The following is a 15,820-nucleotide window of genomic DNA, read 5'->3' on the forward strand; positions in this document are numbered from 1 at the left end:
TTGCGCTGTAAAACAGCACCCAGTGCATCAACCTCCGAGGTATGCAAGACAACGCTACCACTCAAAGCTGCCAAGCAATGTCCTCCCTCTTGCGGACAATCCAGAAATTTAAACTTGGCGCGCTCGACCGCCATTAGCCGCGGCCCGGAGCCGGGGTTTTTCGGGACTCGAGTTTATTGCGCTTCGAAGAGACGGATTGGTCCCTTCCACAGCATCGCATTTTCTGAGGCATTCTATGAATTTGCCATATCCTTTTTTTTTCTGATGACTCATCCGTATGATACGCTGGAGCACTTCACAGTGTACCGGGGGGCGTCTGCTGCAAAGCTCGTAGCAGACGACACGGCCTCCTGTCATGGCCGAATCCCGCGCGAGGGTCGGGCCCCGCCTCCACCACCAAGGTCCGGGCTGAGGCCCGGGCCCCGGGCTTGCCCGGGGTCCGCAGACCCTAGATGGCCTCGCCCCTCCCTCACTCCCCGCTCCGCCAGCCACTAGGTCACACGGTCGCTCTCCCTTTCCCCGGTCTCCCCTTACCGGCGCGAGCAATAGCGGCAAATAAAAGAACCTGCGCGAGACGGGAAAGCACGGAGAAAAAGAAAGAAAAAAAGAACGAGAGAGCACGCAACAGCTTCGTACTAACAGCAGAGGCTTCACCTCCTCTCGTGCATCCTTTTCGTTGCGAAGCATCTGCACAAACTTGTACGAAACACTGGGAAGGGATGGCAGTGTTCGGCCAAAACTCAACCGTTGCATGCAAACCTAATCGACGGGCCATCCGTCCGATTTTACTCCGCTACGGTTGCAATGTTAAGTCGGCGGCGGCATCAGTGGCGCTTTATTAAATAGAGGGGGAGAGGCAAGGGGTGAAGGAAAATAAAATCTGACAGAGAGAACGTCCCTGACTTGATGCTCCCGCCGGCAGCGAGCGACGAGGGGGAGAGTCGCAGCGGGGGTGGGGAAGAGAAGAGGTAGGGAGCATAGTAAATCTTACGCTCCCCGAAAAGTAGGTCAATGCTCGCGGAAATGCGCGCCGCTTAGTGGGCGCTGTTGCCGTCCGCAGTAGGCGTCGGCCTCGCCGCCCGTGTCACATTAAACGGCGCCGCCTCCCTGTGTTCGGTAGACGGCACGCGCACCGGAGCGCCGGCTTATGTGACAAGCGGTTCGCGCTACCGTGCTGCACGCTTTTATTTATTTCAGTTTGGATCGCGTACACAGGATACTGCAGGGCCAGGAATGCGTCGCAAACACGAATTCGGTGCAATGCACGCATGAGCACGCGAAGGTCTCCTCGCCATGCATAGTGCAGTACTATTACCGCTGTCACAAGTGTGCAGAAAGGATACGTTTCTAAAACTATTTAAATGATGCTACAATGCATAAGCCAGCTGCTACGCGCGCACACACACACAATAAAAAAACTTGTTCTGCTTGGCTAGTGCTACATTACGTAAGCCAGCTGCTATGCACAAAAAAAAAAACTTGTTTTGCATTAGCAAACCACTCTGGGCTCTGCCCTGCTAACTGAAATGCATAGGACGACGTGACGAGTGTGAAAGCTGCGATTTCTTCAAGACACGGGCACCCAGGGTATACGCGCACACTTAAAAAAAATATAATTAAACAGGCTACCTCGCTGGCAGAACAGAATGCTTGCATTATATTTTATATTACTCCGTTTCCCTACCGCATGTGTAAGCCTTCCCTTCCCAATAAATTCGTGCATTCATATTTTATAAGGTACAAGTACAATGCTGCAAGGTAACCCTTCATGCACAACCTTGATTTCCACGGGAACATTGATCATGTTTCTGAAGCGCGAAGATTTTTTACATGGCGGCATTCAGAACTCGTGCAGCTCTATTTAGCAACCATGACCTGTTTCTTGCACAGCATTCAAGTCAGCGGTAGTCATGACCAGGTAGCACAAAATGCGATAGAAAGGCTTCCTCGAAGCAGCTAACTGAAACGACACAAGCGGCTGGAAAATGTGTGGGGAAAATCCGGTTCCAGCTCTGAACGTCTTAAATCGCTCGTATGGCTCGTCTGATGTTCGGGTCACAAGACGTTGCAGAATATGTCTTGTAGGAGTCGCCAGGAAACCTGCAAAGATAGGCTACAGCAGGACCTCTTCCAGATGTCGCCAAAAAAAGTCCAGAAATCAACTATAGCAATTCCATTCCTTTACAAATGCCGGTAGAATAGAAGATGTCTGCAATGGGATTTCTAGGGCCCATATTCTACCCCGGATTTATGTTCGTTCCTTTCAGCGAAGCAGGAGAACTGTGTTCCCACATCAAGCTCTCAACGCGCCCTGCACAACAACCCTTGGCACGTGCACGCTTCAAGCTTGATATGGGCGTCAAAAAATGTTGTTGCGCGGAAATGAAAAAAAAAATAACAGCAAAACAACACTCTTTGTTATGTCCAATAAAAAACCACACCCAAATCAAACCGCACAAGCAACATCTAAGCTGGATGCGTTGAATGGTGCAGCGGAGAAAAAGGAGAAGACCTAAAAAAAAGCGTAACACCAGCATCTGACGAAAGTGAATAGTGCAGCAGAAAGGAAAAAATGGCTGGCGGTTTAGCATTGCTAAACGGGAGATATTGTGCAAAAGCACAGTTTTTTTTTTTTTTGCAGGTGCACCACCACCACGTAATACCCGAAAGCGCGATTTAGGTGTCCACTGACCCAGGAAGCGAAAAGTTATGCCCGTCTTCAGGTTTTTCGTCGTCAATACCAATTTACCCAATGTATGTCGGCGGCCTATGTTCCAGTGCCGCGTTTTTGCAGCAGTGTTGTCGGTGCCAATGCGTATACTGCCCTAGTGTTATGTTTCTGCCACAGTGTTGTCCACGCCAACGCATGCAGCGCACATTTTTTATTTTTATTTTATTTTATTCAATACTGCCAGCCTCCATTTGGTGGCCAAGGCATGAGCGGTACGGGGGTACATCGTACATCGCGACAAAACAAAGCAAGTAGAAATGCGAATAAAGAAGCAAAAGCTAACACACAGGGTTTTATAGAAAGACAAAGAGCAAGATTAAATGCACTCGGTTACCTAAAAATACAAAAGAAAGCAAACAAAAGAGCATGAATGAATACACTGCGCTTAAAATGACGATATGACAGCAGATAAAAAAGACTTCTGATCTGTCAAACGGACCACATCACACGGAAGCCCGTTCCATTCCAATATCGTTCTTGGAAAAAAAGAAAACTGGTACGCTTTCGTTCGGCACCGTGGCACCATGATTGTCAAATTGTGTTTATTGCGCGTTGGTCGTGAAGTGTTGTATGCCATGTAGGTCTCAAAATGAATGTTTGTTAAGTTATTAACAATCCCATGCAACATTTTTAGACGGTGCAACTTGCGACGAGATTGAAGTGTCTGCAGTTCAGATTGCCTCAGTAGATTAGTAACCGAAACGTGCCTTCCATATGCGTTGTAGATAAATCTAAGCGCCTTCCTTTGAACGCCTTCAATGCGCTGTACATCTACTTGGGTGTGCGGATCCCAAACCACATCTGCGCCAGTAATGGCCGTACGAGTGCAGTGTAAGCTGCTAATTTAGTTTTAGATGTGCAGTGCCCCAGACGATTTCTTAACAGCCAAAGCCTGTTGGACGCCTTTGAAACTACATGCCCGATGTGCGAACTCCAACTCAAGTTACTATTGAATACAACCCCCAAGTATTTGTATTCGTTTACGGGTAGACAGCTGCACCGTTAATTGTGTATGTGTAATTAAGAGCGCACTTTTTACGCGTAAATGTCATTTTTGAGCACTTAGACGTGTTTAGTGACATTTGCCAGACTAGGCACCACCTTGAGACCTCTGATAGGTAGTCATTCAGCACGTGGTGATCCTCCGCATTTTGAATATGCAGATATACAACGCAGTCGTCAGCGAAAAAACGGCACCGTACAGGGGAGTCGAAGTTTAAGTCGTTTAAGTAAATAAGGAACAATAGTGGACCGAGAACGGAGCCCTGGGGTACTCCTGAGAGAACTGGAGCTGGCATAGAATTGGAACCTGAGATCTGGACGTACTGGTGCCGTTCAGAGAGGTAGGAATCGAGCCATTAAACAAGACGCTGATTTTGTAATAGATGTTTGAGTTTTATTATTAGATTACGGTGCGAAACGCGATCAAAGGCCTTCGCAGTCGAGAAATATTGCGTCTACTTGCCCACCCTGATCAATGCATGCCAAAAGTTCATTGGTTGTGTGAATTAGTTGTGTTACGGTGGACAGGCCACGCCGAAACCCATGCTGGTTACTAGAAAAGAAGTTACTGCTTTCTAGAAAAGAAATCGAGTGCTTGAAAATGAAATGCTCCATAACCTTACCCGAGGTATACAGGAGTGAAACTGGCCTGTAGTTGTTTACACAAAGTTTGTCACCTGATTTGTGGATAGGGATGACCTTTGCAGTCTTCCAGTCAGCCGGAACTTCTGAATTTAAAAGACTTTCATTGTAAATGATCACAAGATATTTCGCGCACCATTCTGCGTAGCGGGAGAGAAACGCATTTGGAATGCCATCGGGCCCAGGAGACTTCTTTTTGTCTAAACTGAGTAGAGCTGCAAAAACTCCTTCGACAGATATTTGTAGGTCTGGTAAGATAAGGCACGCGGATCGAAATTCAGGCTCCTGCCTACTGTCAGTAGAAAATACTGAAGAAAAGTAATTATTGAAAGCTGATGCAATGACGTAAGGATCCTTACTTTCTCTGTAATTCAAACGAATTTTACTAACTGTATCCTTCTTCTTTGTTAAGTGTATCCAAAATTTGTGTGGGTCTGCAGTGAGAAAGTTATGCATTTTAACGTTAAAAAAAGTGTACTTAGACTGTTTAATTTTCATGCGCAACTCTGTGCGAAGTGACTGTAGGGAAATGTGCCCTGTTTTAAATCGCTTGGATCCTAGACGCTTGATACGACGCTTGAGCTGGAGCAGTTCGCGAGTAATCTAGGGACTACTGCGATTCATTTTTCTAAGTTTAGTCGGCACGTATCTTGAGATACATTTGTGTACAATAGACTTGAAGTGCACCCATAGGTCATTAACTTTCATGAGACCAGCCGCGTGTTTCTCAACGAATTCATCGTAGTCTTGTTCCAATAAATCTAAGATACTTTCGTCTAGGGCATTGTTGAAGTCAAGAAATGGTTTTCTTAACTCACGGACAGGCGGTCGCATCATGTTACTTTTGAAGAGCAGAAATGCCTGGTATGATTTCGACGGAGAAGCCAAGTTTTTCAATAGTATCGGTAATAAACACAAGGTCTAGAAGGGAGCTTGAACCTGATGCAGTACGTGTCGGCCCCTGCACGACCTGCTTTAAATTAAATGCTTAAATCTCTTGAAACTTCTTAAAATGCTTAAATTAAATCTCTCTCTAAATTCCGCACCATAGCTCAGAACGGGAATATTAGTTTGATAGTAGTGTTAGTTAATGAAGAAGAAGATGTGCAGTGCACAACGCGAGAGTGTGTTACAGTTTAGTTTGGTTATGAGGGACGCCGTAGTGGAGGGCTCCGGAAATTTCGACCACCTGGGGTTCTTTACCGTGCACTGACATTGCACAGTACATGGACCTCTAGAATTTCTCCTTCACCGAAATTCGGCCGCCGCGGCCGGGATCGAACCCGCGTCTTTCGGGTCAGCAGCCGAGTGCCATAACCACTGAGCCACCGCGGCGACGTGTGCTGCAGTTTAACACAAGGAGTGTTTGGCTGTGTAATAAATACCATCTTAAAAAGAGAAGCGGCGATAGCCAAGTGCTCTCGCACAGTGACCAGCGATCGAAGCTGATCTTTTCGCGCCACCTCGGGTTTGAATCCCAGTCGCGGATATTTTATTTAATAATTTTTACTTATTTATTTCATTCAGAACAAACCCACAAACACCGCAAGCATACAAACATCGCAATATCTTGCTCGGGGTTTACTCATGGGAATATCGATTTCGCACTAAAACAGCATTACGGCACAAGCAACTATCTACTCGGAATCTCCACAGACGTTGTGCACCTTTTATTCCAATCGCGTTGACATATGCACGCCAGTCTCTGTAATGTCGCGAAACAAGCAGACCACGGCTTTTACCATCTCCTTGCATAGCCTGCGTGACACACAGAGGATTCCGGCATCCCATGGTATACCTTCTCTTAAAGGATAACTGCAGCACTTTTTTGGCAATTTCGCAATATTCGAGGATTCAAATCTATATAGGCGCTAGGTGAAGCATGCCAAGTGTTTTTGCACTAGCATTTAAAATAGTGACATAATCGACGATTGAATTTTGCGCTTCTCCTCAATGTACCAAAGTAGTGCAGGAAAATTCAGCATGTCGTCACGAAAGGTGTGATCTCAAATTGCCGCTGTCGTCAGCCACACCCTGCCCTGACTCGTTAGACGCTGCCAAACAACTCTCGGCAGGGTTCGCCTTCGGTGGCGTTGGTTTTTTTTTTTTCTTCAAAAGAGGAGTTTCGGCGTTGTAAATGTACCGATACCTTCGATGACGTCATCGTGCCCCCCCCCCTCCCCCCCCCCCCCCCACTTAGCGCTGTGCGCTGCGGAGAAGATTGAAGGGCGTCAGGATTTCAATCGGCGATTACTTCACTATTTCAAGTACTAGTCCAAAAAGACTTCGCATGCTTTACCTGCAAGTTTCACACATTCGACCCACTTAAGCTCGTTTATTTCTAAAACCTATGCAGTTTCCCTTTGAGCGGCTAAAGTTCTTCCCCAATTAAGCGAAAAGCGCGCAATAAAATGTGGCGAAATTGTTTAGAGTCAGATGTTGGATGTGAACCTACTTGGCGTACCAACATGGCGACTTCGGTAACGTATAGTTGACGTATTCAGTTGAGCCCCGGTCGATTGTGTATAAGCGCCTTCTCTGCCTATCCGGGAGGCGAGGAGACCAGCAGGCAAGGCGACCAATCGTATTAGCAAGAGAGATACTGGATTCGTTACCTACTTGATAAAAGAAGCAAATCATGCAGTATAGCAATGCATGCGAACAAGAGAGGAAGAGTATTATGACAAAAGTATGGCATAAAGAGTCGCAGTTCTGCTGCCCTTTAAAAGGAGCACTGCTCGGAACCTGGGTTTGGACAACGGGGGATTGCAGGGTAGGCATAGGGCACAGGGGCAGAGGAGGACGCGGAACGGGCTGATCAGCTAGATTAAGAAGAGAATATGAGTCCTGAGAGAAAGCAAACGTAGCAGGGGACGGCAGAGAGTTAGGTGGGCGGATGCGATTGAGAAGTTTGCGGGGATACAGTGGCGGCTACTGGCGAAGGACAGGGTTAATTGGAGGGACATGAGAGAGGCCTTTGCCCTGCAGTGGGTGTAGTCAGGCTGATGATGATGATGAGTCCTGACTGGTAATGCAGGGGAACGTGCAATGGATGGTAAGTGACATAGGAGGCACCGCACACCGCAGCAGGTACGGGACGGTGACAACAGGGGGCGGGACGTGTCGCGACAGAACTCCACGCGACACACCAGCATGAGCAGGATGTCCGTCCACATCTGGTGGTGACATGCTACGTTTGGCCGGCGACCTCAGCTTGCTGCAGTCACAGCGACCCTCGGAGAGGTTATGGAGTCGCTGAGGCCAGTTCGGGGAAGTAAGGACCACCGCCAGGGTCACCACCGCCAAGGTCAGCATCAAGGCACGGGAGCACCATAAGTAGGGTATTTCGTATTGTACGGTGCACCTGCAACAACTCCGGAGAAGGCGACGAGAGCTCAGGTAGAGGCTGCACCAGATCCCCGACGTCGGACAGCGGCGTCTACTGGCAGCATTGGGCAGGGAACAGGACGCCGCACGGTGAAAATGCCGCGCGAGCGGGGCAAGATAGCTGCGGAACCCCAAGAGGGCAATGGTGCGAAGAGGCGCGCGCGTTCTCTGGTCGCTGCACAGCATGAAGGTCGAACAGCGACGGACGTCTGCTGCATACCAGCGCGAACTGGGGGAGGATAGAGCAGTTGACGCTTGAAATACACACTCTAGGATTGAGTAGAAGAGGTTTGAGGTCTGTTTTCTTCTAATTGCCTTGTTCCGGTAATAGTTTTGTTTTCTTACACTTTATTATGTTTTCTTTTTCTTTCTTTCTGTTCTTGTACTTTATTTCTACTAATTGATTGTACAGTGCTGTTGCCACGTTCTTGAAACGTGTTTTCTAACATATGTTGTTTCGCTTATGGCGTTTACCTGCTATAGTTTCAGTGCTAAGAATCTTGTATAAAATCTTTAATTACTGTTGCAAATTAGCGGTAACATGTCTGTTTTAAATAGATTATGATGTTACTGATGCTGCTATCTAACGGTCTTCTTGGCCTTAGTCAAGCTGCATGAGCGGCTTTTAGCCAAGAAGACCCTCCAGGCACTTTTTGGAAAATAAACATCGAATTGAATTGAAAAAAAAAAAAGTACACAGCGGATATCGCGCGTTCTTTGCCGTGCAGTGGGAAACCGCACGAAGGACACGGTATACCACCGCTGTAACCTTGCCAGGCAGCGGCAAGCATAGTGCTACGGGCACACGGAAGTTCACGCGAAGACCGCCGCAGTATACAAGTAAGCCGCGGGCGACGATGGGAGGTCCGGAATCAGCAGGGATCCATAGGCGTGCGCACCCCGTGCAGTGTTATTTTTAGTGGCTTTTGAGGAAAGGAAACGGAGCAGTAACTGCCTCACGTATCTCAGTGGACAATCACATACGACGTAAGAGAATCGCGGTGCTCAGTGGTTAACGCGTTCGGCTACTGAACCCAGGTCCGAACACAGCCACAAGGCGGCCGCGTTTCGATGGAGGTGAAGCGCAAGAGGCGCCCCTGTTCCGTGCGATGTCAGCTGTTAAAGATCTCCAGGTGGTCGAAATTATTCCGGAGCCCTCCACTACGGCACCTCTTTCTTTTCGTTCTCTCACTCCAGAGCACCGTGCTCCAGAGCACGGTGGAAGAATAAGCGTGCTCCAGTGTTAACGGTCATGCAGGTTTCTTGAGGACACTGGCGGCCCAGGATCTGCGATGCCGCGTTCGAAGAACTGTTTACTTTTTGGGTCACACTGAGGAAATTTTTTCAGATTCTTTTCCGCAGTTAACAAAAGAAACTACACGACACATCTGCAAGGGCGTCCGCAGAATTTTTTTCAGGGGGGGGCCCATTGGTTGTTGGCGCCGGAGGGGGGGGGGGGGGGTATATTCGTAGCGAAAAGGCACTATTTGCGGAGTAAATTTATTTATTTATATATAAATAAAAAATAAGTAAAATACACACATGAAAGAAAATTACAAGCAGCAAATTAAAGCGCGGATTGTAGAGATACATTGGAGTTTATCAACAAAGAAACAATTAAAATTAATAAAAATGCAAAAAGATACTATCAATACTCGAAGTGCTCAGTCTTACTGCATACGGGTTCTCGACTCACCCGAATTGATGACCAGCACACAGCGCAATATGTTCACAAACACGCAACTACAGTCACTCAGTCAGTCTTCCTTGAACAGCAACTGTAGGCGCCTCGGATTTTTCTGGGCGAATTGCGTAGTTACACGGGTGATAAATTCATTTCTGTGCTTCATTACACGCTCTCAGTGCACAGTCATCATATATATTGATTGGAAAAATGGTTGAACGAGTACGTTGAAAAAAAAAGATGACTATATACAACGAAAACTTATTTACAAGATAAATGCACGCTCGCAGCTTCATACACCTCGCTCCATCTTGCTCGCGCATCCGCACAGTCGAGCAACCGCGCACACACTGCTCGCCGCTCGTCGTTTTCTCGTCCGCTGTCTTGGTTGTTCTCACCTTCGTTGACAACCCGCCACTAAAAACACCGAAGCACAAACACAGAGGCGCGCACATGTGCAAGGGCCACATATATCCATGAATGCGCCCTTTTGGGGTGTAAGGAACGCCGCGCGACTTCCGAGGGGAAGGGACACCCGCAACTAATTCGGTCGGAAAATTTGTTTTTGTGCTTTTATGGGGTTCAGAGCCCCAAAACGACTCAGGCTATAAGGGACGGAGTAGTACAGAGTTTCGGATAATGTCGACCACCTGGGTCTCTACCATGCACTGACACGCACAGTACATGGGCGCTGTTGTGATTTGAGGCCCAGCCAGACGTGACAGGCGAGCCAGGCAGGCGCCATCGGGCTGCGTTGACCAAAGGCGCTGGTTTTCGGAGAAGACGCAAGGAACGCTGGTGTGGGGGCGCCTCTGGAGACTGCGTCGCCGTGAACAAAAGCAGCTAATCCCCTTTGCCGAAGGTTCTGAAAGCGGCGCTTCTACCGCACTGAGCTCTCCCGTGGATCGGAGGAGACAGCGAGCGGCGGCGGCGCCAACTCGTCGCCCGCTTGCCCCTGAGCAGCCCGACAAAGCGGGGGTGGACACGGCTGATTTGTCCTTCCCCCTCAAGAATTCATCGGTGGCCGGCGTACGAACGTATCCTGATTCTAGCGAGCGACCTGTGCCCTCTTAGCGCGCGAGCGGCGCGAACTTGATTACTTTTGTATTTTGTAAATAGTGTACAAAGCTCTCCCCTGTCCTTTCTCGCTGTCGCTCCCCTCTATACTTCTCCTCACTATCCTCTCCCTTTCCCTTTCGTTTCCGCCGGCTGCAGCTCGGGTGCTTAAGATATTAGATAGCAATTGCCGCGGCCGGCAACACTCTTTTGCTTCACTTTTTATTTTTATTTTTTTTTAAATAAACCACTACCACCACCACCACCTGTGCCCTGTGCACTGTCTGCCTCCGTGTCGCTATCTCTCTAGAGATCAAAGAAACAGACACCCATCTCGAAACACATGCTCGCCGGTGCCGCTGCATGTCTGCAACAGGTCGTCCTTCAGCAGAGCTGGCGGTGGTGGTGGTGGTGGTGAAAACTTTTAATTTCTGAAATAGAGTTTGGGAGCCACAGAGTGGCCACGCTACATGGTCGGCGTCCCTAGTCCGGGACACCGCATGACAATGCCCCGTCTCTAGCCCGTTTCACCAGAGCCCTTTGGGACTCAAGCGAGGAGCAGTTGAGAAGGGCAGTCTCCCATGCCTCTCTGGAAGGGGTAGGGGAAGGGGGGAGGTGGGGATTTTGAGTACATGCCCACACCATGTGGAAGATATCACAGGTCTCCCCACAGTGTGGGCATCGCCCATCCGTGTTAGGATCGTAATGCTTTAAGATTGCAGGACAGAGTAGAGTACCTGTCTGCAGGCGCCTTAAAGTTCGCTCCTCCGTCTTACTCAGCCCCTTTGCAGGGGCCGGGAAAAGGCGGTGGATGTCGCTATAATGCGTTATAATTTCCTTGAATCGCAGCAGCGGCTGGTTAGTCTCCGAGCCAGAAGAGCTGGGATGAGGAGCCCGGTGAGTAAGCGCTCGGGCAGCCGCGTCAGCGGCCTCATTACCTCGTAAGCCCTGGTGGCCAGGAGCCCAAATGATTCTTTTGGGTGTTGGATCAGTGGCAGTCCGTCTTAGAATGCAAGCAGCTAAGGGGGAGATCTCCCCTGCCAAGTAATGATCACATGCTTTTCGGGAGTCCGTAATGATGATTCTCGAATTGGCGTGGGCGGCAGCAAGCGCTATCGCTACTTCCTCGGCTCGCATTGAATTCGGGGCTCGAAAAGAGAGTCCATCAACGTGCATTTCCTGGTGAACGACAGCGGCCGTGTAAAATCCCGTGGGCGATGGGCCTGCTACGTCTACATAATATACACCGGGTCGGGAGCCGTGTTGTCTCTCAAGAGCCCGAGCCCGCGCTTGTCGCCTGTTTACGTGCATGTCGGTGTCCATGTTACGGGGGAGCGGGGAGACCCAGAGCATATGGCGCCACAGTACTGGGATACGCTCCGCCTCCTCTGGAGTGCAGTCGTGTTGGATGTGTAAGCGGTTTAGCAGGCGGCGCCCAGGGGCCGTCTGCATGAGCCGCGTGTATTGGTTCACGAGGTGGGCCTCCCGCAGCTCCTGGTAGGAGTTTAGCACCCCCAATGCCTTGAGTTTGGCATTAGAGGTAGTCACCGGGAGATCCAGGGCTCGCTTAGTTGCCTTGCGGATGACAGCGTCTATTCGCGCCTCGTCTTGCTTAGTAGTGCGGAGATATGGCACGGCGTAGAGGATCCGGCTAGTCACGAAGGCATAGACGAGCCGAAGCGCGTCCCTGCCCCGCAGACCGCCCCGCTTGTTGGAAACGCGGCGGATCATGCGCCCTACCTGTTCGCCTACTCTCTTGAGTTTCAGAATGGTGGAGTCCGGTCTGAGTCTGTGGTGAATGAAAAGGCCCAGAATACGGAGCTCCTCCACCTCTCTAATAGGACCTCCTGACAGAGAGATGTGAATTGCTGTCCTATCCTTTGGGTTCGCTCTGACATGAAAAAGCTCTGATTTCGCTGGAGCACATTGGAGCCCACAGTCAATGGCATACGCATCGACTATGGAAGCGGCCTGCTGAAGGCGGGCCTCCATGTCCCCAAGGCTCCCCTCAGTGGTCCAAATTGTAATGTCATCTGCATACAACGCGTGTTGAATGCCTTCCACCCGGGCCAGTTGGCTTGGGAGGTGCATCATAGCTATGGCGTGGTTTGAAAACGGCGGAACGACGCGCGCCCGGACGCGGCATTTCGCAGATGTGACCAAGCGTCGAAGCGGGGCTGCTTTTACCCTTTTGGCTGAGCGCACCACCGCCCCTGGCGTGCGGCCATCACTCACGGTTCGAGTGAGTGATTTTCCAGGGGGGTGCAGCCGCCCCCCCTTGCCCCCCCCTCCGGACGCCCATGCACATCTGTTTGGCAAAAGAGAATGGAAATTCCTTCGGAACTTGACTGGCACAACCGGGAACGTTTCTCCGGGCGAGCGTACGAAGACCCAAGGTGCTCTTTACACGGCAAACTGCCTTGTTCATAGTTTTTCATCGACCGTGGCGATCATCTGACCAACCTTAACAGGCTCCTTCAAAAGTTAACTGGCATTTGGAGCGGCACTTGGAGTTCCTCTGCTGTTCCGCGCTTGTAAATCGAGGCGCGTCAAAACCACGCGGGCATGCACAGCGCATGGACGCGAAGCGCCACGATATACCGAAACTCATCTGGCCGCCTGTGGCGCCGCTAAGTATTGATTTTGTTCGCTTACAACATTCAGGTTGTCTTTTGTCGGTCTTGCTTGTGTGACAAAAGCGCACTATTGGTTTCAAAACAAAACTTACCTCAGTATTCAACCGCGCAACCTTCGTTTGTGAGCCTCAGTGATTCGTGGTGTCTCGTGCCCCAGTGTGGGTAGAACCATTGGTTCTAGCTACACTGTTTTGTCCTACGACGTCATCACGCTTGTACTTGCGAGTTTGGCCTGTGGCGGCGATACCTGTATTTTGGTTCTTGCTCTTTTTTACGTTACAAGAGCTTTGTTGTCAGTATGAGTGGCGTTTTTGTAATCAGGAGCGGGTAATTTATCGATACAAGCCAACTTCAATTTCTCCTCAGTGTCCCTTTAAGGAAGAACCCTTAGCACGCCTGTGCAGGGATCCACCACATGGTGGCAGCTCGAAGAGGTGCACGGGCGCACGCACGGACGAGCGACGAGGAATGGTTACGTGCGCACATCATCATCATCAACCTTACTACGCCCACTGCAGGGCAAAGGCCTCTCCCATGTCTCTCCAGTTAACCCTGTCCTTTGTCAGTTGCCGCCACCGTATTCCCGCAAACTTCCTAATCTCATCCGCCCACCTAACTTTCTGCCGCCCCCTGCTACGCTTGCCTTCTCTTGGAATCCACTCAGTTACCCTTAAGGACCAGCGGTTATCTTGCCTTCGCATCACATGCCCTGCACGAGACCATTCTCCAGCAAAGTTGGCTCCAACATGAGAGATTTGGGCAGCATGGATTACGCTTGATGCCATTTCAGGCGTTCACCGTGGAGGACGCCAACAGGGCAGGGCCGCCACCAGCGGTCAGCGGGTAGAGAGGCGACTTCCCAACTGAGGAAAACACCAAGCCGCTACAGCCCTTCAGAATTAGATGCGTCTTCCGGAGACACTTAAGTTCCCTATAAGATGTCTCAGAGAGGACTGAATAGAACCCGCCGTCTACCCCGTATTTAACACAAAAAAGCCCGCCAAATTTAAGCGCCTTTCCGGCCAAATGTTTCTATTCAATACCATGCCCGACATTCTGGGAAAAAAATTTTGAAGTTTGGAATATTGTAAGGTCATCATCATCATCAGCCTGACTACACCCACTGCAGGGCAAAGGCCTCTCCCATGTCTCTCCAGTTAACCCTGTCCTTCGCCAGTTGCGGCCATCGTATTCCCGCAAATTTCTTAATCTCATCCGCCCTCCTAACTTTCTGCCGCCACCTGCTATGCTTGCCCTCTCTTGGAATCCACACCGTTGCCCTTAAGGACCAGCGGTTATCCTGCCTTCGCATTACATGCCCTGCCCAAGCCCATTTCTTCCTCTTGATTTCGACTATAGGATGTCATTGACCCTCGTTTCTTCCCTTACCCACTCCACCCGCTTCCGATCTCTTAACGTTACACCTATCATTTTTCTTTCCATAGCTCGCTGCGTTGTCCTTAACTTAAGCTGTTACTGGTACTGTTCTGGAAATATTGAAGGTAATGGTCGATTCTTCTGATGTGTAACAAAGTCTTTCATTTAGCGTGTTTCCACCGATTGCATCGAGCAGTTAGGACTTCATATAACAAAAATGGGGAACCCTTTTGCCGATAGCAAGAACGCTAATAGCAAGAAAAATTCCACTGCCGTCGTGTGGTCGGCGGATGTATGGATTGTTTACTGAAATCTTACATTATATGAAAACACGGCGTTCATAGACTGTTTTCCGTTCAGAAATGCTTTTCTACAAAATTAATCAGAAAATAAACAAGGGAGGGAGAACCTCAGGGTGCTTCTTGTACGCACCCTGATGTTTCCCTCCCTTTGTTCGCTTTGTGATTATCAAGAACCATCTTACCAACCTTTAAAGAACCCCAGGTGGTCGAAATGTCCGGAGCCCTCCACTACGGCGTCTCTCATAGCCTTAGTCGCTTTGGGACGTTAAACCCCATAAACCAAACCAAACCATCTTACCAACCTCTCTCTACTTTGTCCAGAATTGTTGGGTATGATTAAGGTTTAGTTTGGTTATTGAGGTTTAACGGCCCAAAGCGACTCAGGCTATGAGAGACGCCGTAGTGGAGGGCTCCGGAAATTTCGACCACCTGGGGTTCTTTGACGTGCACTGACATCGCACAGCACACGGGCCTCTGGAATTTCGTCTCCATCGAAATTCAGCCGTCGCGGCCGGGATCGAACCTGCGTCTTTCGGGTCAGACGCCGAGCGCCGTAGCCACTAAGCCACCGCGGCGAGGTGGGTATGATTTATGGCTTACAATGAGAATCAGTCTTATTTTGGTGTGAAATGGATCTGTACGGCATATCACACAGGAGGAGGCCCCTAAGTCGGTGATCGCACTGGGACATCCTAATTGAATATACGAAACGAAATACGGCGCAGCTTACTCGAAACCTCAAACCAATATATCAAAATTGAGTGTATGCAGAGTACATATTAAAACGTGCATACACAAAAAAATGAAAGTGATTTAGCTATTAAACACCAATACACAAGTCATGTACTAATGTTCAGATTCAGCCAAAATAATACTATAATGAATTTGAAAAACGTATTCCAGAGTTGGAAGTTGCACATAATACAGGAGGAGGAAAAGGAAAATAAAATAAAAACACAAATAAGTTAAACTGAGGGTTATTCACTAAGATTTAACCGTGTGC

This window comes from Amblyomma mixtum, chromosome 1 (genome assembly GCF_055824585.1).
Source record: "Amblyomma mixtum isolate Tamu chromosome 1, ASM5582458v1, whole genome shotgun sequence".
NCBI lineage: Eukaryota > Metazoa > Arthropoda > Arachnida > Ixodida > Ixodidae > Amblyomma > Amblyomma mixtum.